The 22,047-nt window shown below is 40.5% G+C and overlaps 1 protein-coding gene across 13 annotated transcripts in view; it reads right to left on the bottom strand.

The window, feature by feature from the left end:
• foxp1b (forkhead box P1b) overlaps window positions 1-22,047 on the bottom strand; it is a 148,168-nt gene that overhangs the window by 89,869 nt on the left and 36,252 nt on the right. For 9 of the 13 annotated variants that reach the window (XM_041034282.1, XM_041034283.1, XM_041034296.1 and 6 more), the window contains one exon: window positions 8,993-9,059. The exons of 1 other annotated variant lie outside the window; for it this stretch is intronic. The gene's annotated coding sequence lies outside the window, so the exon portion shown is untranslated. Of the gene's footprint in view, window positions 1-85; window positions 198-8,408; window positions 8,485-8,735; window positions 8,765-8,992; window positions 9,060-22,047 lie in introns of those variants that run through there. 3 more of the 13 variants (XM_041034289.1, XM_041034287.1, XM_041034288.1) reach the window with 3 other exon arrangements.

The raw sequence follows: 22,047 nt of genomic DNA, 5'->3' as shown, positions 1-22,047 counted from the left end.
GTGTGTGTGTACCAGTGTGTGTGTACCTGTGTGTGTGTGTGTGTGTGTGTATTGTAGTAATGTTGATAGGATGGGGGTGTTTTACCTGGAGAGCTCCGCACTCTCAGGATATATTTCCCAAACTCCAGGAGATCAAAGATCCAATTTCCCACACTTGCCACTTCAGGAGCTCATCAATAAAATACTAATCACTTCACGCCTGATTCTGAGAATGGAGCCGCAGCCAAAGGCTTAGGGAGACTTCCATATCACAAAAAAACACCTCCGCTCTGACTGTCTTGACTGTTGTTGAATGTGCACACACTCCTGCACAGACGCACTTATAATTTGCAGTCAGGTTTATCCAATGGCTGTCCTGCCTTTTCCCCTGATAAACATGGTGAGTTTTAACATCTAGCACTTTAGCTCAGAGAGCACTTCCTCAGACCTCTGACAGGAATCACACACACCTCATGTCATGTGCATATGAATGAAAGTCAATCCTTTTTTGATCTTTCACTTCTTCACTACTTGTCCACACATTATTGATATAATTCACAATTTCTGATGGATTTTTTTGTTCTGCTGCAAAATGTCAGTAATACTTCCACCAAGCACGATGACTGCCTTTGTTTTCCACTTTTCTGCTATTATGACCAGTTTTACTCTGTTTTTCCCTTTGCTAATAATTAACAAAAAGAAAAAGGCAGCAGCTAGTGGTGTACATTATCAGAAATGCACTCGGCAAATTTTAAAGAAGTGGCATCTTATTTTATTCATTAAGAAATCCATTAAAAGGCCTTATTTCTTGCAAGTATGTAAAAGATGTGCCTTTCAAGGTAGAGCTAGGGCAAATCCACTCCATCAGCTAATGACGGCACTCATTACACAGAGAAGCTGGCTAATGAAGGCGCGGTGGCCGGCCGATCCCCTCACCCAGCATAAAGCCCTATGAAATGCTAATATCTCACTTCTAATTAAAGGATACTAAGTCCAAATGCACCTTCACGGCTAGTAGCTGGCAACATAAATTTTATTTTTCAACACTAGACTACACCCAGAGATGTGCCTGAGCAACATTCCATTAATTCATATTTAATACCCCCACTAGTCCTGCATTTGCCTTGCTATCTGCCTCTCCTTCTCTCCCCTCTGTGCTTCATATTGTGAGTAGGCACATCATTACGCTTTCTAAGAGTATTTTTTAAAAACATTTTTTTTTTTGTTGGTGTGCATATTACTTTAAAGTGCTTCCAGAAATAAGCACATATGCACACAACAGCCTGCATGTCTGTGTCACAGGGGAAAGGTCAGGAAAAAAACAAAGAGTAAAAAAAAAAAAGGAAAATATGCCAGTATCACCCCTGCTGCACCTGTATACATTTAGAGTGTTTACACATCTTTGGCTGTAAATATGTTTACAAGAAAACCTGCTGCCCTTCTCAGAAACTGACCTTGAAGCCAGTAAACAACCCTTTCACAAAGTTCATTAACGTCAAAGAGGGTATAGTCTTTCCCTTCAAATGGAGGGAAAAAAAACAAAAGGTCAGTGCCATTAGATTTTCAGCAAAATGTAACTGCAGTGGAGTGGAAATTATAGTTAGGCCTGACGAAAACATGAACAGCATGTTAGTCCGAACATTAGCTAAACCTAAATGTACAAAACAGGATTTTATCATCAGTAGTTGAAAACGTTAATTGATAGCTAATTGTTCGACCACTTCCTTAGACGTCCCTCTGTGTGTATGCTTCACAGGTATCAAAGTCACTGTGGCTGTATTCAGTCAGTGGCATTTTGCCAGTCAGATGAGAACCAGGATCTCAAATCTTTTCCAGGAATTCAGAAAAAGTGGCTGGTTTTACTATGAATGTCTGTGCATATTCATAGCCCTGGCACTTTGACACCACAGCTTTAATTAAGTAACATACTGACTCACTGGGTTTGCATCATTTTATAAAAAGATAAAATATAAAAATCATCATAATATAAAATTCATCAGCTCTTTCTGTCTGTCTATCATCACCTCAAGAACAATTACACAGCAAACAGCACAGATTATTCAAAAATATTGCATTAAAATACAAATAGTTTTTACATTAAGTGCATCATTTGCCAGAGCGGAGCAGTGAAATGCATGAATGTAAAGGTCAGTGTTAAGAACATATCACATGACGTCTGTTTGATCCCAGCCCAAGTATTTTCCCAAGGATTCTCTGGCTCTGTACTGTGTAAATCACGCAGTCTGACCTTCTACATTCCTCATGCTCTGTCCTCCCATTCATCCACAGGCACAGATAATACTGGGCAAATATCATAAACGTGAGGATTTTAGGATTGAGGTGAGGTTGCCATCATCCTCCACCAACTGGGAAAAAGAAAACCCATGCATCTGAAAGAACCTTATTTCCACCTGCTGCCAGACTAACCTGCAGTGAGGCTGCCTGAACCTAATGGCTAAAAGTATATATACTGAGAGTCCATGGAGAATACTCCCAGATGATTGGCAATTTGAGCAACGTTTTAAGATTTTGATGACATTTTACCTGGATATTTGTATTTTGCGTTGTTATAACACTGCCCATGCAAAACTATCCACATCTGCTTGTGTTAAACAAGCCACTGTTGCTGCTGCAAAAGCAAATCTTAAAACTTTCATAAGACATTATAGGTTAAATCACTCCTTTATTCTACATAACACACTGGCAAGTATTTGCAACTACAACCGATGCTTCAGCAAACTTCAGAACCATTAAAATAAAAAAGGCATAGCCTCCAGAATGCTACATTTCCTCTGCAGTGTCCCGGGGTTTTCTGGCAAGATGATTTCATCCAAGTATCATAAAGGGTTTCTAAGCATTGCCAAGATGTTTCCAGTTCAAACGCAGTGTCGGCTTCAGGCCAGGGCGTGACCTGCAGCTGAACCGGCCTCTGCTCGGCCACAGGGAGGAGGACAACAGCCACTCCAAACACATCACCCAGCCCCCTGATAAATAACTTAACACAGCAAACAGAGGCCCATCAGTCAACCTATACATAGCTAACATCAGGACAGGGACAGAGATCGATGGAGAGATACAGACAAATAAAGAAAGACAGAAAGAAGACAAGAAGAGAAGGGGAGAAGAGAGAGGACGGAGAGGGAGAGAGGTGGGGGTACATTGTGAGGGCATCTAATAGTGCAAAGTAGATAAATATCACACAGGAGCCTGAGCCAAGCAGCATGGAAGGCCAAGTGCTGTAAGACTGTGAAAGCCTGGCTATTTTGCCGAGCTGTGACATTTGTTTCTTATTGTCTAAGTGGCAGCTGAAAGCGTCTCCCTGCGAGGGCCCCTCGGCTCTGCTCTGGCCCGCTTTGACAGGGAGGTAACCATATTAGGACGTGTATGGTAAAGTAAACAATAACATAGTTGCAATGAGATGGAAATTTTTCAGCTAATGGTGTTTGTCATTCCTGTTTTCAGTGCACTGAGCAGCCCTGTGTTTTTTCTAGCCAGCCAGAGAGACTTTGTTTATGAAAACAACGCAGGAGCCAAGGCTAAAACCAGGGCAAAAAAAAAAAAAACAGGAGAAAAACTGTAAATAAATATCAGTTTAAAAAATGCCTCCACCTTCATTTGATTACATAAATAACCCCACATTTCAGTAGAAATACCCTTCCAGCTTCTCTGTTCACACTAAAAAAAGTGAAAACACATCTTTCCCTCTCCAGTTGGCCCTTCCCTCCTCACTGAGCCACCATCTTTCACAGACACTGGACTTACGCTGGGAGCTGGTAAAATCAATCATCATCAGTTCATTTGTCTGACGACAAGACGATGAAAAATATGTCAGAGAGAACATTTAAACATTGTGTGCGGCTACGCTGAAACACAATTAAAACAAAATTAAGAACAAGTCTTGTTATTCCACGCAGACTTTTAACACTTCATAGCAGATTCTACAGCCACATTTCAGTTTGCATTGTACGATGTTGGTGTGGGTGATATTTAGATACGAAGAATAATCAGATTTAGCCGTTGTTATATGTGCATGTGGCTTCCACTTAAAGGACATCTTTCATTCTGACTCAGTATTCAAAATATTTTAACATTCTCCTGAAAGTCAAACCAGTAAATGAGTGGAAACCCAGTTGTTAACAGTATATGATGTGAACCAGAGCAGTGAGAGAACTTGTGGTTGAGTGAAGTAACTGAGATACTATTTGATATGCCTGGTTTTTAAAAAGGCCCCGTTTCCAATAAGTCCTCTCAAGACTTCAGCGACCACACAGGTCTCTTGTCCCTGTTCTCGGATACAACCTATAGGAGTGTACCAGCGCAAACAATGCTATCACTTTCACACAGGAAACGAACATCTCCTGTGTGAAAAACCTGTGTTTTCTCATGGACTTTGTCGCTCAATATACAACATCAGCTGATTTCCTCCTTTGCTGCCGTCATAATTGCTATTTAAAAGAAATGCAGCCCTCTTTCTGTTTTATGTTTCACTGGTCATTTGTTCTCCGCGCTGTTCACTCCCTTTTCTTTGGCTCTGGTAAGCACACTATCTTTTTCAGGTTTAGCAAAGGCATAACCGCATGTTTGTGTATGTACAAGTGTGGAAAACAAAGACTATATTTTCCAGCCCTCATGAATAACTGCTGCTGACTCACTGGTCAACTATCAAAAAAAAAAGAGCTTTACCTCAGTGTGTAGCTGAAAAAAGGAAACTCTTACCCACAACGTGCCAGTGTTCACGTGCATTTCTACAGACATATAGCACATACAGTCAACTATAGTATGAAGCAGAAGTAGACGTGCCATTCCTCCACTTCTGTCCTCTCCACATGGTGACTTTCTTTGTTTGGTTTTTACCCACCTCTTTCCAGCTCTCTCTCTCCCTCTCTCCCTCTCTCGCTCTCTCTCTCGGCCTCATTCCTAATCTCACACCAAAAATGCAAGCTGTTTATTTGCGTAGGGCTGAAGCCATTCCATTAAGTAGCCCCACCAGGTGCTTTATCCCTAAAAGGGATTTGTTTTCTAAAATAAACGGAGAAAGCAAAGGACTGCCAAAGTGATATTTACCATGACATGAAATGATTGCTACAAAGTCAGAACTATCCAAATAAGAATCACTGCGGCTTGTAGAAAGTTTTTTGAATTTCCTTACATAGTCATAGGCCTTCACTAGTCAGAGAGGAAACCATAAACAAAAGTCCTTTTAATATGCCAGAATATACAAATGTATAATTTTGTTTTGGAGGAGGGAGTGGCAGTATGTTCATGTGTTAACAGTACAGTATACTGTTTTGCAGTCTGACAGATACTGGCCAAGGTTACCACAACAAAACTCTGTATAGTCATTTTGCTCTGAGGACAACAAATCAACCAAAGTTATTAGTTCTGTTTCATCTTATCTGAGGGAGAGACACAAGGCCAAAGCTAAAAAAAAAAAAAAAAAAAAAAGAGAGAGAGCTCTGACAGTTTTTCTCACTTTTGTGATTTTCTTTTCATCTTGCTGTAAGACAAGTCATCTGCAGATGGAATTTGCTTACTTCTGTCGCCTCAGTCAATCTCGCACAAAGCCTGTGTCATGTTAGATGTCTGCACCTGGTAGCAGGCTGACATTATCAAAGTTCCTCACTCTCCTAGGCAGACCAGAGTTTATACATCCGTCAATACGTCACGGACCAAAAGAAGACATGTCTGTTTGATGCTGATAGAAAAATAGATTGAAACTTGCCAAATGCATTTTCCCCAAAAAGATATTTTAAGTAGCTTCCAGATAACACATCAGTGGTAACGTTATCAGTGCGATTCTATCTACCTCGACAGAAGATATTTCACACGAAAGCTGAAGGAGATGCAAGAGAGCGTAAGAATGTTGCTCTATATTGTGACAACTGTGCTCAGCATAAGGCACACATGTAACTGTGCAACCTGTTTAGAAAGACAATACAGAAGCAGGCAATCTGCCAGAGTGTGTTCTGATAGCAGCTGATGTGGCCATGGGAGCAGAGAATCAGATAGGGAAAGCAGACGGCAGCCAGGTGAGGGTGTTTAGAAGGCTCTGACACATCCTGTGATCTCAATCAACAGGAAAAGGCACAAGCACGCCGTCGCTTTATGTCTCTGCCTTGGTCTCCACTGTGACGTCTTTGTAAGCACGATAATTTTTCATTTTCACGCTGACTTGCATCTATTCTGCCTGTCACTGTTTTTAACTACAGCAGCCAAGCTCAGAGAGTAGATTACGGTACTTACAGTGCATGAAAAACACAGCAACAAAACTGCCAGTGACAGAAGCGTTTAACTTTCTTGCTAGAAATCTCCCCCATGTGGCACTTTCGCTACAGAGAGTTGTTTATTATGTTCCAAGCTAGGCATAAGCGATTAAAGGAGCTCTTAAGAATCAAAGTGTTATAAATGCATGGAAACACAGCCGGCTGTAAATGCCACAGAATTAGAAGCTTACCAAGCCTAATACTAATACATGGCAATTTTCAGCTTGATGCTGATATAAAGAAATTACTTTTTTTTTAAGTAAGCAATAAATGCAGTCAAGGGAACTATTACAGATTCCCTATTTTCATCCCGGCATAAATCTGCACACGACCTTTCCGTGGGTCCAACTCATGAATCCACTTGTTTATTCTTAACACTTCCATAAAAAGTGGATTAAACAAAGCAACCTCAACAGCTAAAACTAAGGCAACATAAACCAAAGCATTTATTGCAAAGGAAGAATTACAAGAAACTGACTGTTTGCATGATGTGTCCCTCTCACCCTTACATACAGTCATAGGTCCAGGATGAGAAGATAACATTTTGAAGTCCTGAAAACAGAGAGACATGTTTTGGGCATCTGAAGATTCTTCTAAGCAGAGGACCGGACATCTAGGCTCATCAGATGTTATCAGGTCTGAATAAAGTGGCCAAAAGAGTAGGCCTACACACAGCACATATCAGAGGAAGCTCTGCCACACAGACACGCCTGTACGATGCTAAGTTTGATATCTAAATCAAAAATGTTTTCAGACTGCTTTATGTTGTTCCCTGCATCTCCAATTCCTGTTTTCTGATTAGCATACAATTAACAATAAACATTTTTTTTTTAAAGAACTGTTTCCAAATGTACTGAAAAATGAGCACAACACGTGTTTTTACACACACACACGCTGCTTTTGACTCTATTGCACTTTAAACAAGCTTTAAACACCAAGACATACTAATCCCATAAGCTGCCACAGGGATTTCAGCATTAGTGATGCAATCAAAATCACATTGGAAACTTGTGTCAATAATTAGGCTGATTTTGCCACATTAACATTAATTATACAACCATTTGGAAGATTTCAGGGTTGATCTGACATCTGGAGCAGGCAGCTGAGGGGCCTGCTGCAGAGGACCTGACTATGCAAAGAATGCACTCCAGATAAACAGCAGCAACATGAATCCTCCACTTCAATTTTCTCCAAGTCTCTGTTTTCCAAATGCGGACTGATTTTCTGAATCAAATGCAAAAGGCGTATAGGTTGTTTGACATACTGTGGCCACGAGGGCCTCCTCTCACAAGGAAGAGAAGCATAACTAGTCTAATTGCACTGATGACATTTACAGGTGCTTTTAACAAATTCCTTGGAAAAACCTGCAGGGGTTAACACTAGGATGTAGCTGGATTTACTAGATTTTTATTATAAAGTTGCTCAATGATAAACTGTCTGTAAAATAACTTTCAATGGAGACTGCCAGTTTTTTTTTTAAATGCTGTTTTGAGAAAAATATTCTAGGCAGAATACCTAAGCACTCATTTACAGCATGAAAATGTTCAAATTTAGCCTCTTGTTTAACCTTAACATGAAGAAAAAAAAAATCAGCTATTGGCATACAGTTATGGAAATGAGTGCATGGAAATGATTCTATGAAAATACAGATATTACAATGAAAAAAAGTATTTCATCCTTCCTAATTTTACTAATATAATAGGATATCCCTCCACGGGCAGATCATGTTGCTATATAACCAAATAACCATGAAATTAATTCAATCACCAGCTCCAATTTGAAAAATTAAGCCTGGTTGAATCCGAGTTACATCTCACATATTTTCTTGCTTAGAACAACTTTGCTGCTCTACAGTAGATCCAAAACAAACAAGCAAAAAAAAAAAAAACACTGCTCAAACGTGCAGTCTTTATTTATCACATCACATGTCCTACCTATGTATCTTCAAGTCACAACATGTAATTGGAGAGAGAGAGTGAAAGATAAATGATAACGATAGTAAAAAAAGGACTGAGAGAAAGAGATGACGGTGAGCTTGAAGCTGTAAGAGACAGAAAACAGACACTCGTCCTCTGAAGCCCGGAGCTGAAGTGTTAACAATGCCCCACCACACACACACACACACGTACGTAAGCAGCACTTCCATGCAGTTCTACTCTTCCTCACCGGATCGCTCCAGACGAAAGTTCACATCCGGGGGTGGGGGGGGCTAAGCCTTCTGAGATAGGGGGACAGGCGTGAGAAGCAAAAACGAGATATCAACCAGAATGACTGAGATGCCAACAACGACAAGAGTGGGTGTGTTAAACCTCCCTCCTCTTGTTTGGTAAACACGGCATTACCATATATCAGCTCTTCCCGACAAATGTCAACATGTACAGACACATTCCTACACATTTGCTCATTTCCTACAAAGTTCTTTAAAAGTGCAACTTCAATTCAGAACTACTAATTACACAACCAACTCATATTCGACCTTCAGCTATTACTCACCATGCTAGTCTCAAATCAGCAGCTTCTCAAACCACTGTGTGAATGTATCTGTCCCGTCCCCTGGTCCGCCACCCCGCCCCCCCTCGTCTATCCAGCCCCCCCACCACCACCAACAATCTCCTGCCCCACACATAAACACACAAAATACAGTACACAAACAAGACAACCGCACTGCATTCAGTTAATTATTAAGCCAATTCAATACAACATTCAGACACATGCAGGGACTGGAGTCTGGTGAATGATTGTGTGTTTACCTTCTACAAGGACTTGCTTATTTAAAGCAATCTTCAGTTCCAGCGATGGTAAAACAGCCTCCTCGCCCTGCAGACACGACATGGAGAATTATTTATGGTTATGAAATAATTACCTCTACAGACCATAATACTTGTCATCAGCACCCACAAGCCAATTAACAGAGAGAAACACAGAGTACATGGGTGTAAACTAAATCTTTCCAATAACAAGTAGACCACCAGTTGCTATTGATTAGAATTGATAGCATGTGCAAACAGCCCTTATACGCGTTCTGAGAAATCATCAGAAAGAAATCAATTCTCTGCATTCTTGTGCTGTTTGCTCTCCTTTGTTTGTATGAAGCTGTACCAGTCACTGTACCTCCCCTGGCTGCTACGGACGCATATCCACCATTTCAGCTCAGAGCGCAGGGCACGAGGCACCTTTCGTTCATCCTCCCGAAGCCTACTATTGTCACTGTCCGACACATCCCTGCGTTTCCATCTATCTGTTAACTACAACTACACCCACTCACGATAACAAATGAACAATGGCGCTGTCTGATGTGTGTGAATGGTGTATTTGCAAGACAAAACCTTTTCACATTACTGACAGAAGATGCCCTTCTTGGCCCCCCTGGTGGTGAACACACTGTACCTCTACCTGCTCTGCCCTGACTCAACTCCCCCTGGGCGGCCCTGATCTGCATGCACACAGCTTTCCTAACTGAGCACTCAACCCAGGCAAGGAAGGATGAAAAAAAGAGAGAGAAACGGAAACAAAATCTTATTTTTATGGTAAACTGAGAAGTGACTGTGGGGCAATATCTCAGGTGCATTTGAATAAAAGCATTAAAGCATATCCAAATATGAAAGGGGGAAAAAAAAGCTCCAACTCCCTCTCCCACTGTTCTTTTTTGCCGTTTACATTTGGCAGTCAAAACTGTGGCCAGGCATTTGTAAAAGTGTTTATCTAAAGCAGGCTGAGCATAGATAAAAACACACCGGCCCAACTTGCCCGGTTTCAGCATTAATTATGTGTTAAATGCCCTTGTTGAAAATGGGAGTCAACATGCAGCTCGCTCTGAACTCTACTGAGGGTTGAACAATCATCGAAAATGGACCATTCCCACACAACTACCCTATTATTGTGATTCATTACACTTCAATTAACATATCATCAATGGAATCATAAATCAATGGCGAGTGGTGACAAATGACAGATATTTTCAGTTTCAAACTACTAAACATCATTAATTCCCATCACCTGAAAGAGCCCCGGGAGCTAAATGAGTTTACCCAATGCATAACATCCATTTAGATAAATGTTCCATCATTTTAATGATGGAACATTTGTATTGGAGAGAAAAGGCAACAACGGGATCCTGATAGCAGCCGTATGCCTTTTCTCCTTGTAATATAATGCCCACCTTGTAATACCTAAACAGATAATTGTCTCCATTTCAAACAGCACAAGGCTGTAATATTGCCATTTAGAACAGCAGGGGTGCGGAGAACGTAGGGTGAGGATAAACAAGCGCATGCTGCTTCGCCCGGTTGGGAAAACCGAGCCCATCACACACTCCCACATTGAGATTTTAGGGAATAGAACAACTCCTGGTTGAGATAATTACCCACCTAGGTGGGTTATGTGCATGCTCAGTAAGAGGCCTGAGCTAAGAATATGAATCAAAATGCAACAATTTCAAAAGACAAAGGAAACTAAGAAGCATTTTACAAGGTTCTCTTCTGAAGTCTTGAGAGGATGTTGTAGGTGTACTGTGTTAAACAAAGTGGAAAATAGGACAATAAAGACTTTTGACAAAGAAATATCTCATAGTAGCTACAAGACTCGTGCAGCAGATAACAAAACCGTTAGCCTGATACTTTTAGAGGATCAGATGATCCACATAAATGTTTCCATCCTCTATGCAAATACCACAGGGTTCATAGTGACGGGGGGGGGGGGGGGGGGGGGAACATGCAAACACCCTATTTTCAGAGGAAATGGACAATCAGAAGGGTTTTTTGCTATGGTAATGAACTGCTGTGGTTACATCTGTGCATGAACAAAGACTCATTTTATTCTGTCCACAAACCTGTGAAGTGGACTTCCATATTTGTGAGGGGGTCACGGCTTCACAATATGCTCTCTAGTCCCAGGTATGTTATCAGTGCCTTTGGCTTTGTTGTAAGATAGCATGTTCAAAATATGAATTAATACCCCTCCACTGAAATGCACCCAATCCCAACAAAAGGCCCGCATTCAGTGTGGACAGCTCTTCAGCTCCTCTAATGGACAGGCTCTCCTCTCTCTTCACACTATGCAGACAAAAAGATGAGGGCCCATGAATATTTACCACTAAGTAAAGTTATTCCATTAATTACTCGAAGCACGCTTAATACTGTATCTGTGGCTACTTCTGTGGCAGCCCGTTAATGAACCTTCACACATCATTACCATATTAATTAATGCTCAACTCAATGGTTGTCAATAGGAGGCTGCCAGAGTTGTCTCTCGGTTCTTTACAGCCCATCCGGGATGTTTCGATCACTTAGTATCAGCATCTGAATAAATCTACAGTATCTATTTATCATGCCAGGGCCTAACAATGTGTTTGAATAAAACAAAAAAAAACAAAAAAAGTAGTGACACTGCTTCAACTCTGTTTAAGGCTGGTGGATCTGTATTAGGAGCTATGTGTAAATAAGAGGAGGGCGTAGGAGAGTTTTAGTTGCGAGTCAGTGATATCTGTATACAGGGTCACTGCTGTTTGTTTTTAGGGTGTGTGCCGGAGATTTTCCAAGTCACTGTCTGTGCTGTGAAACACAGGAAAATCTAAAGCATGACTCACTTTTCAACAAACGCAGCTGCTTACTGTATGATCTGATCTGCTAAAAGGGCTGACTGCACACTATTTTCTCTCCCTCTTTTCTTCTGGGATTTTATTAAGAAGGACTGATTAAATGAAAAACATTGCTAAGTCTCGTAAAGACAAAAAAGTCAGCATTTGAAAAAGTGAAAAAACAAGGATTTTTTTTTTTTCCCTTTTTGATGTGATTGGCAGGATCCTGGCGTTATATTGTAACACCCACACAGTCTGTAAACAACAGCACTTTCTGACACGCAAACAGACTCAAAACCCACCAATTAAACCCAACTTCAATCCAGCCAGCCTTTATTCTGGGCACTTTTTTTTCAGATTCTCTTTTTTTTTTTCTAAGCTTAAAAGGCAACAGTGCAGTCTGGTGAATGTCAGGCCTGTCTGATCCCCCAGATTCTTTGGACCTGCCCTCACGTTTTGCTGAGCTAAGAACAAAGTACACAGAGTGCACACAGAGAGCTTTGCTGCCTTAATACCAAGGAAGTGGAATTTCACTCCTAAACCAAAACAAACAAGGCCACGCATTTCTTTACACTATTTAAATGAGCGCATTGAATACAAAAAGTCCCATCAAGTGGATGCCAAACACACACCACTGTGTCTTCTCAGGAATTCTAATCTATTGATCCATGAGGGAAAACCATGAGAAAGAAGCACTTTGTGAATTATTTTTCCTGCAAGAAGCAGAAGTGACAGCCTGAGAAGCTCAGGATCCACACAGTTTAATAATAAAAAAAAAAAAAAAAAAAAAATCTCACACTTTGCACATGAAATTAGATCAGCGCAGTCAAAAAGTTCAACTCTGATCACGCACGTACAGTACAGCACACAAAGGGCCAACACACGGCGAATATTATGCAATCCTATTTTTATAACCAACCCCTGTCAATTCTACCCAGCCATATCAGGTTTCCACTCTCGCCCAGGTCCCAGCTCCTCTCCGACCACAGATCCTGTGCGCTATTAATATCAATAAGCTGAAGATTCTATTTCCCCAGACAAAGACAAAGAGAGAACAAGAGGCGATGAGTGAGGGGAGGAACTAATACCCTCACGCATCACCCTGGGGTTACCACTTGCTATCACCTCCAGCCCTGCTGCGCTGAAAAAGGGGACATTTTGCACGTTAACTTATACACACTCTTTTTCACACATATGCAGGTCTCCATGCTCATACACTCACACCTTAAGTACAACATGACATACACACCCACACCAGGGGAATGCAAATATAAGATAACTGCTGGGTGATATTTTGCAATCGTTTGTGAATTTTTAACTTACGGAAAACACATTCCTCCATTAACAGGTTCAAGTATACATCAGGTTTTTTTCCTCTTATCTCTCATGTTCATCTTCATTCTCATGATCTCATCGCAGTTCAGATGCATTGAGAACATATATTTTAAGAATGCAGAGATATTAGTAACAGTGAAGGGTTTTTATGGACAACTTTGTAGTTCATGCTGTGTATTTTATCATTCAAGTACTTTGCATGAACAAGCTGTACCTATACTTTCTGCGCTACATGAAATAACCAGCACAGGCACTCAACTAGGGCTGTAAAGAACAATTATCATTATCAGTGAGTGTTTGTTATTTTCTTGACTAAGCAATCAATCATTTTGTCTAAAAATGTCAGAAAATGGTAAAAAAAAAAAATGTCCATAATAATTTCCCATAAACCAAGATGATGTCTTTTCCCTGTCCAACTGTCTAAAACCTAAATATATTTAGTTTACTGCCATATAAGTCAAATATTTGCTTTTTTTTTCGTAAAAAAATGAATCGAATGTTTCAGCTCCACACACAACTATTCAGTTCTTCCTTCAACAATCTGCAATATTACATTACAAGGTCTTTTATCTAAATACTGCACATGTTGCAGTAACTCTACTTTCTCCTACTGTGAATGTGTTCCCACTGCTATCTGCACACAGACTCTGTCAATCACTTACAGAACACACCTACAAACGCACCCGCATGAACATGCACACACATCCACCGCCGTCCCATAAAAGGCAAGAAGAGGAGGAGAGAAAAACCCGGAGAAAAAGTGTGGAAAGACAACGAAATCTTTACAGACTTACCCATAAACAGTTAAACAGACTTTCATCATGTTCATGAAACTGTATATTGATGCAGATTCCCTCCAAGCACTGAGTGTTTTGAAATCCACTTCTGAAGAAGAGAAAGCTGCCAGTGAAAGTAGCAGGTATGGAGTAGTTGAAGTAGTGTGTGTGGTAATTGAGTGTGTTTGCGTGTGTGTGTGTGTGTGTGTGTGTGTGTGTGTGCGCGCGCGCGAGAGAGAGAGAGAGCAGGAGAGAGAGTGTGAACCGGAGCCCAGACTGCAGTGTTGAGCGGGACTGGAGGTATGTGGTCTAAACACAACAAAAGCCGGTGCCTTGCTCTAGATTAAATATGCAGGAAGAGGCCCCTTTGCATAAACACAAACACTCAGCAAATGAAGAACTGGCACAGAGCAGATGCCTGCTGAGAGCCCTACCTGTCCTGGCCTCTTTTAATTAGACAAGAGCAGGGAGAACAAATGAACATCAGCACGGTCACACAAGGCACAACAAAAGGAAGGGAAAGAGCAGAATACTTCCTCAGTCCTCAAAAATGTCCTTAATGACAAGAACAGAAGATGACACAGGAGCTGGAGAAAGGGCGAGCCACTTTCATGTCACAAAGATGTTTTTTTTTTTAGGTACAATCGTCTTGTTTAAAAAATTTCAGTTACTGTATATGAGTAAACAAACTTTGCTAATATTACTTTGTCAGACTTAATAAAACTCGGTGAAATCTGACAGTCTAACATAAAAAAACGACATTGTAACCAGAGCATAAAGACTTCAACATGAAACTGTTTAATTATAACCTAAAACACTAATTAAATTTTAAAATATCCAATTTAATTAAATTAAGAGGGTCATTTTTGGTGTGGGTTTTCATTAAATTATGTCCTGAAAAAAGAAAAAAAATAGACCTTGTGATCCTTTTATTCATCTTTACATATGCTTCTCTTCTACACGCCTCCTGGTGGAAATGACAAAAAAAATAAAAGCTGGATTTTAATCAGCAGGAAAAAGTGATTTATACCAACACCCACTGTCCATGTGTTTTCTTTCTAAAGACTCTCTATTATGTCCCCCACTTTCTCTTTTCCTCTAATTCTCTTCATCTATCTATCTCTCCCTCTTATTTTTTTTTATTTAGGATAGGAATGCAGAAGCGCATGATGTTGGGGGGGGGGACTCCTATAGAAAACTGCCAGACTGTCAGAGTTGGGGGGAAAAAAAAAAGCAGAGGAGAATGGAAGCTGAGCCCTTCCAGAAAATCTGGAGAGCAACGTCAGATGCTGAGTGACACATACTGATGTGGCCAGTCAAAGATGTCATTTTCATGTGAAACCCTCTCAAATGGATCAGTGGGAAGGGAGAGGGGGCTAGGGGTGAGGTGACACTGGGCGAAGGGAGGGTGTGTGTGTGTGTGGGGGGGGGGAGTAAGAGAGAGAGAGAAGGGAGAGCAGAAATGAGACCTCTGGAAAATAAACAGGGTGTAGGGTTTCAAAGGCGAGGGGGACACAGGCATTCCATTGTTCAAGCCAATTATCAGTGGAAAATAATAACAACAGATGGATCCAGAGCGGCCAACTTGTGCCGGAGCACCCTGGCGCTGGAGAACAGATGATGAAATGTGAGAGTGCTGTTGGAGGGGGGGGGGGGGGGGGGGGGTTGGTGCTGCTGCCCCACAGTCACACACATATACACACACACACAAACACAGAGACACACACAACTCCACACACCAGATGTGAACTTCCACAAGGACAGTTTAATATGTGCTCTCTGGCCGCCACTTGTGCCGTGCGGCTTTGGCATACCAGACAATGGCCAACACCTCCATGTGTTCAAAAGGGGCGTCTGAAGTCAGATGATACATATGGCTCCCGTGTTGCTGTGTGATAAATTCAAATCCGTGCGTTCCTTTTATGTTCAACAAAGCAGGGTCATTTGATGGCGAACACATGCTTGCATGCTGTAAGTGGAGTGCTGTAACAACACTACAACGTGTAGTAGTTAGAATGAAGATATATATATATATATATATATATATTTTTTTTTTTTTTTTTTTGCACAGAATTTTCTTTTATTCAAATCAACACATATCCCAGATGACCTGTTGTGATGTTTTCATTTGATGTTTTCCAGCGTGCCTTACGTTCACAGGCAGGCACATGCAACAGTGCAGCAGAGACAGACCTCATTGACTCTGGCTTCATTCACAGATCCCTCATATCAGGCACAGATTGACAGGCAGCGGAGGGGGCTGCAACCTTAAAACAAAACCAATTCTCTGTGTGCCTTGTCAAGGGTGGGAGATGACTGCAGATAGCAGCACAAAAGATCTGCCCTTCCTTTTCACAAGAAAAGAGAAGTTTTCGTTTCATTAACTCCAGACTAAAGCGTAATTATCTCCCTATAGACCTTAATCACCAACAGAAGGATAATAGAACAAAAACCAGTTTCTTCTTCAGTCATTAAAGTTTTTTTTTTTTTATGTTGTTGTTCTTTTTTCTCTCCTCTGCACTTTAGATGAGTCCATCAAATAATGCAAAAGAATCATGGGGGTGAAGAGTCTCATTTTCAAATACTGTCAGTTGCAGAGGGCGAAAGATTTTGGCCGTGAAATAGACTCGTTTGCTTGAGTCTGCCATCTTTGGCCCTTTCCTATCTGGCTGTTTGACCTGTTCACATGGAGGCTACGAGCGAGAGAGCAGAGGGCAACACAATCAGCAGATATACAGACGACTGAAGTGTTAAATGACTAAGGATTGAAAATACTTGAAATAATATCAGGTTGAACATCAAAACACCACTTTAGAGTTGTATATAATCTAAATGTCTAACATTGCTTGAAGGTGCTTGTGATACTATACCCCAAGTGCTAAATCCCTTGAGGACTGTACAAAAGGATTTCTATGGGGGGTGGGAGAACAGAAAACTTTGCCTAGATTTAATTAGCTTATGAGAAATAATTGCCATTAGCAAATCTCTTCAAATGGGGTTGAGGCATTTTGCTGGGAAAAAAAGTCATATTTTTGGACGATGAGGAGACAAAGCGTTTTCAAACAGGAACCGGCGGGCCATCAGCCGTTTTAGTGCACTGACACTGAGGTCGAGTTAATTAGACTATTGTCATTTTAATCAGGACAGCTCGGCGGCCATCACTTCCTGAAAGAGCCAGTGGACTTTAAACGGCTGAGGGATTTTTGTGTGTGTGTGTCTGTGTGTGAATGTATGTATGTGTGTACTGTATATGTGTGTGTGTTGGGCCCGAGGTGTCACCCAGCTATGGGTTATGGCGTATGGTCTGGTTCTCTCACATGCTTAGAACATTAATGAGCTGGAGACACACCAAGGAAACAAAGGAGCCTGGAGGATCACCAGGGGAAACTACTCGCCTCTGCTCTACTCATGTCTCTGTTCATTTGAAAATAATTTAAATATCAAATATTTGAAATAATTTGCTTCTCCCTGGCTATCAGATTTTGAATAGGGAGTCTTTCATGTCTTCGTTATTATGTTCTTCTCTGGCATTAGCATTTAAAACATAATTAATGTAACCATATTTTCTAGGTGCTTACCATTATGTTACAATAATGGTTTATTTTTTTCTGATCTCCATATTTTATGAATACAATGGTAGAAGACGGTAATAACAAACCAAAGAATGACAAATGCTATATCAAATCTTTGCTGAATATCATTAATCTAAAGAGAGTTTTTAATCAAAGCTGACAAAGGACTGGATTTAACCTGCTCTGGAACTGCCAGATGAAATTCACTTCATGCCACCTCCGATGAAAAAAACACAAGGTAAAGATGGCAAAGCCGACACAGTCTCATTTGAGTTTAGCCACCAGCCTTCAGAGCGAGAGTTGGGGGGAGGAGCTGAGTACTATAGGTGTCAGAGGAGCTCTGCCAATCAGCAGGGGTGACAAAGGGGCCAACCCAATATTAACACCAAAATATCTTTGTAATTTTTCCCCTGGCCATAGTTCAGGTCGTTTGTGGACAAGGTGACAAAAGTAACCTGCAGACAAATGCTGGTGAACCTCCCCCTGTGACACCCCCGTCAGCCCCGGGGTAGGACTGACCAATGACATTAGCCAAGTGTCTAGGTACAAAGTTGACCATTGCAATATTTCATATTCACAAACCTCAAGGGAAACGGCATTAAAAGCGACTGGAGCAGGCCCAGCACATTTGACTCCATGCCACTTTTTACTATGTCTGTTTATGATTATATTAATAGTTCCATAAGTTCATCGTTTTTAACATTAGTCATTAATATTTCACAGGGAGTTAATATTAATCTGATCAGAAATTATCGTCCTTCAATAATTCAATATACACATTAATAATTCAATAAAAAGAATGTTCAGCATAGTTGAGGGGAGAAAAAAACTAGAGACATTTAATAACTAAATGTGAGAAAATGAAGCTAGAAAAGTCACATTACAGCACCAAGTTTGCTAAGTACAGTAGCAGCAAAGTCTAAAATGCCAGTACCCTGGGAGCAACTTCAACTGGAATGCAACTTGTTAGCGAGGAAAGCTAACAAGCAAAAGTCAATGATAGAAAAACGTAACCTTCTGGTTTGTAATCCAGACTTAAATGCACTGAATTGTCAGGGACCACAGGCTGTTGTCTCCACTTGTGTACATTCAGAGATAAAGAAGACATGCAGACCGTGAAGCCTCTGCACCATTAAAAGCCCTTCACTGCCCAAGTTCCTCCATAAGAGATTTACAGGGATTAGATGGTGAAATAAAGGCCTAATCTTTATTTGACAGGGAAGCCAATCTCTGGCTCACCGGTCAACCCCTTGCGGTAGGCCCCTCTCTCACAACGCACTTTCGCTGCTACACACCTCAGGCTTATTTAAAACCACATTTAGGATGCATATTGTGCCTTGTATGAGGTCTCAATCCAATTATCATGCAAAAAAAAAGACAGAAAAGTGCAATTTTTCAAGTGAAAAGTGTGCAGAGGCTAAGTGCTAGAAAGACTTATCCCACAAATGATGTCCTATATTCGGTCACAGCCTTACCTGCATGTGAGTACATCTTAATGGCTATTTCCTTTTATAATTTTCCTTTTTTTTTTTTTTTTTTAGCCTAAGCTATGGCTGATTGAAAACCCAACCAATTTCCATGTGCAGTTTAATGACAGATGAAAAGAGATATTTCATGGAGATGTATAGTCGAGACTGATAAACTATTAATCACACTGCTGGACAATGACACCGGCTAAATTTAGACGCAAAGTGAAAAAGCGTCAAGTAACAGCCTCCCTTATTCTTTACATTATTCATTACTGGGAGCTGTTACTGCACAGAATATAGAATAAAAAAAAATAGATTTCTCTTAATTACAGTTCATGTTGATGTTGGCAAAAGATGTCAAAGCTTGAACTGGCAATCCTTCACTGTGTTTAACCGTGTCACACAGTGGCCAGGGCTTTTTCCTGCCCACTCTGTCCCTGTTCCTCTCCCCATCCCTCTGCGTCTGTCCACTTAATGTTTGACCTACAGTTAAGATGATGACGGGAGAGAGTGATGGGAGGAAGAGTGTTTAGTGTAACATATATTTCTAAAAATAACTAAATACCCCAAAAGATCATGTGTAACATCTATTGTTAGATCAGTTAATGACTGTGCAATATTTTTTTTTCTTTCTCACAGTATCCTACTCATCACTCCACCATCATCGTGTAAATTTGTATATAGCCAGTTTTTACTGTTTTTTGTATCTTTTAACTTAACATTCTTAGATTGTAAATATGCTAGTGTATTGTACTTGAATTGCATGCACGCTTCTTGTTTTTCTGCACTTTATCCTTTTTTACTGTTTTTCTTGTGAGCTGCCTAACAACTAAATTTCCCCACTGTGGGATCAATAGTCTAATCTTATCTTATCTCATCTTACAGTTCATGTTTCTGTTGATGGCTCTATTTAACGTGTCTGTTTGGTTTTGTTGGCAAATACATTCATGCTACATATATGAATGTGTTAGCTGTGTATTTAAGACATTCAAAAGAAACCACTGCGGCTTTTAATGGAAACAGCATTATTTCTTGAGAATTTTGTACATAGCAAGACTTACCAATCACCAGAAACCCGCTGCACAAGGTTTTCTGATCAACATTTCCGTTATGGTTTTGTTTCTGTCAAGCCTAAGGATACAATTCCATTATATTGCACATAGGCAGTTTAAACATATTAAGCTTTTCATGTGGCAAAAGCTCGGCTTGATATTTTTAAAAATAGTAGAGACCGTTGCTGATCCTAACACCTAGTGTGTGACAGATGTATTTAAATAAATTCACCTCCGTAAACAAGCAGTTTTTCCAAATTCTCCATGTTTGTTGTCCAGTTTGTCCTTTTATGTGATTGGTTTAATGAGAGAAAAAGTGTCGATGTCTTTCAGCACTGTTCTAAAAAGCAAAAACTTTCCAGCAGAAACTCTGCTCCACCAAAAAAACCACAAGGTGCAGTACCTTTTCAGTAGTGGTCAAATTTTGAGCACCTTACATAATCTCCACCTTGCTTTCTATGTAAAATAGAACAGCAAAAAAAAAAAAACTTTCCCTAAGTTAAAGAAACCTAGAAATGGAAATTATTGTGTTGCTGATGTCAGAAACAATGGTAGTTTAAAGAAAAATCAGTGCTTTGGCTAAACTTTCTGTTTCTCGAAATTACTAAGGATTCAGCAGAAAACTAGGTCTGCAATTCAACTATCTCGGTGGTTATATTCTCAAATTTAAGATATATTGTACAAAATAATATTAAATGCTAAAATCTCTCCTGATCCACTCCAAAATCCACTCCTTTTTTCATTTTAATTTACGAGAGAGAAGGTGGTGGTTATGTTAAAGTATGTAAAGAAAAATCTGTTTAAACCGATACTGATATATTCTGTACTATAAAGACACAAAGTAACATGGTAGGCTTTTTTTATAAGACCATACAAAATTTGTACAGTTATCAAATGTCATTTTCCTATATCCAGCAGACAAAGGCCTTGTTTGTGTGCTCCACATCCTGCACTCAGTATTTGTCCCTCGCTATCTCTCTCCCTCTCTCTTCCTTGTACCATCCCCAGCTCACAGCAGCAAACAGAGTTGTATGCAAATACTAAAAGCCATAATGCATTATATTGTTTGGTGTTAACATTTGAATATTTAAATGGTGCGTTTTAGATCAGATATTCCCATTTCAATTTCCATATACTGTACATGCTGAATGCAGACAGTTAAGTTTACCCACATCGCAGGTCGAAGACTTTGTGAGTGTATTTGCACCTTTTCTACACAATATTGGTTTGACACACCATCACCTCCAGGACTGTGTTCTTGCTGCACACTGTACATACATGCGAGTTTCCTAACCTGATATATGACCACTGTATATGGCCTGTGTCAGAGCCACAGCGCTGGATATGTGAATCACCCACGTACATGCCACTTAACCAAATTGGCAAAGCTGATAAGCCATATTTACATAGCAGTGTTGCTGGGCGTGATCACTATCAGTAAAACTTCCCCCCACGCTTTAATGGAAAGTTGGGATATAACTTAGTGTGGGTTACAGCTGCCCTCAGGAAAATAGCTCAATTACACCCGTGAATATAAACACTCATGTGGCTGTCGGACTGGTAAACAGATGTGGGGTGACAGTCTGTAGTACGTGATCAGTTAAGCAGCTGTAGCTGCACCTTCATTCATTCACTTGCTCTTATGATGGATTTCAGTTTCTCCCCTGACAGCTTAACATGCAGCTACACTATTTGCTTATGGGGCAGTGGCAATAGGCAGATTAGAGAATATCATTAACGTGCTCGCTGTAAAAAGTTAACGCCTGCTGCACTTCTTTTACTGCCGCTGTCAACCACAACAATCAGTTTGCATGAAGTGGACATCACAGATGGACAGAGTAGCTTTAATCCCAGTGTCTCCGTACAGGCCTCTCTGTTCTGATGCAGGGCTGTACCGAAAACGCTATGTTGCCAACTTTTTTTCAGACTGAAAAAAGACAACACAAGAGCATTCAAAATGATGCCATATGATGTTATTTCGTCTTAGCAAACTATGCATTTGTACTCACACAGTGTATTGAAAAGG

The sequence above is a fragment of the Toxotes jaculatrix genome, chromosome 3 (genome assembly GCF_017976425.1).
Source record: "Toxotes jaculatrix isolate fToxJac2 chromosome 3, fToxJac2.pri, whole genome shotgun sequence".
NCBI lineage: Eukaryota > Metazoa > Chordata > Actinopteri > Toxotidae > Toxotes > Toxotes jaculatrix.
The sequence above is the reverse complement of the archived record's forward strand: the minus strand, read 5'-3'. Positions and strand labels throughout refer to the sequence as shown.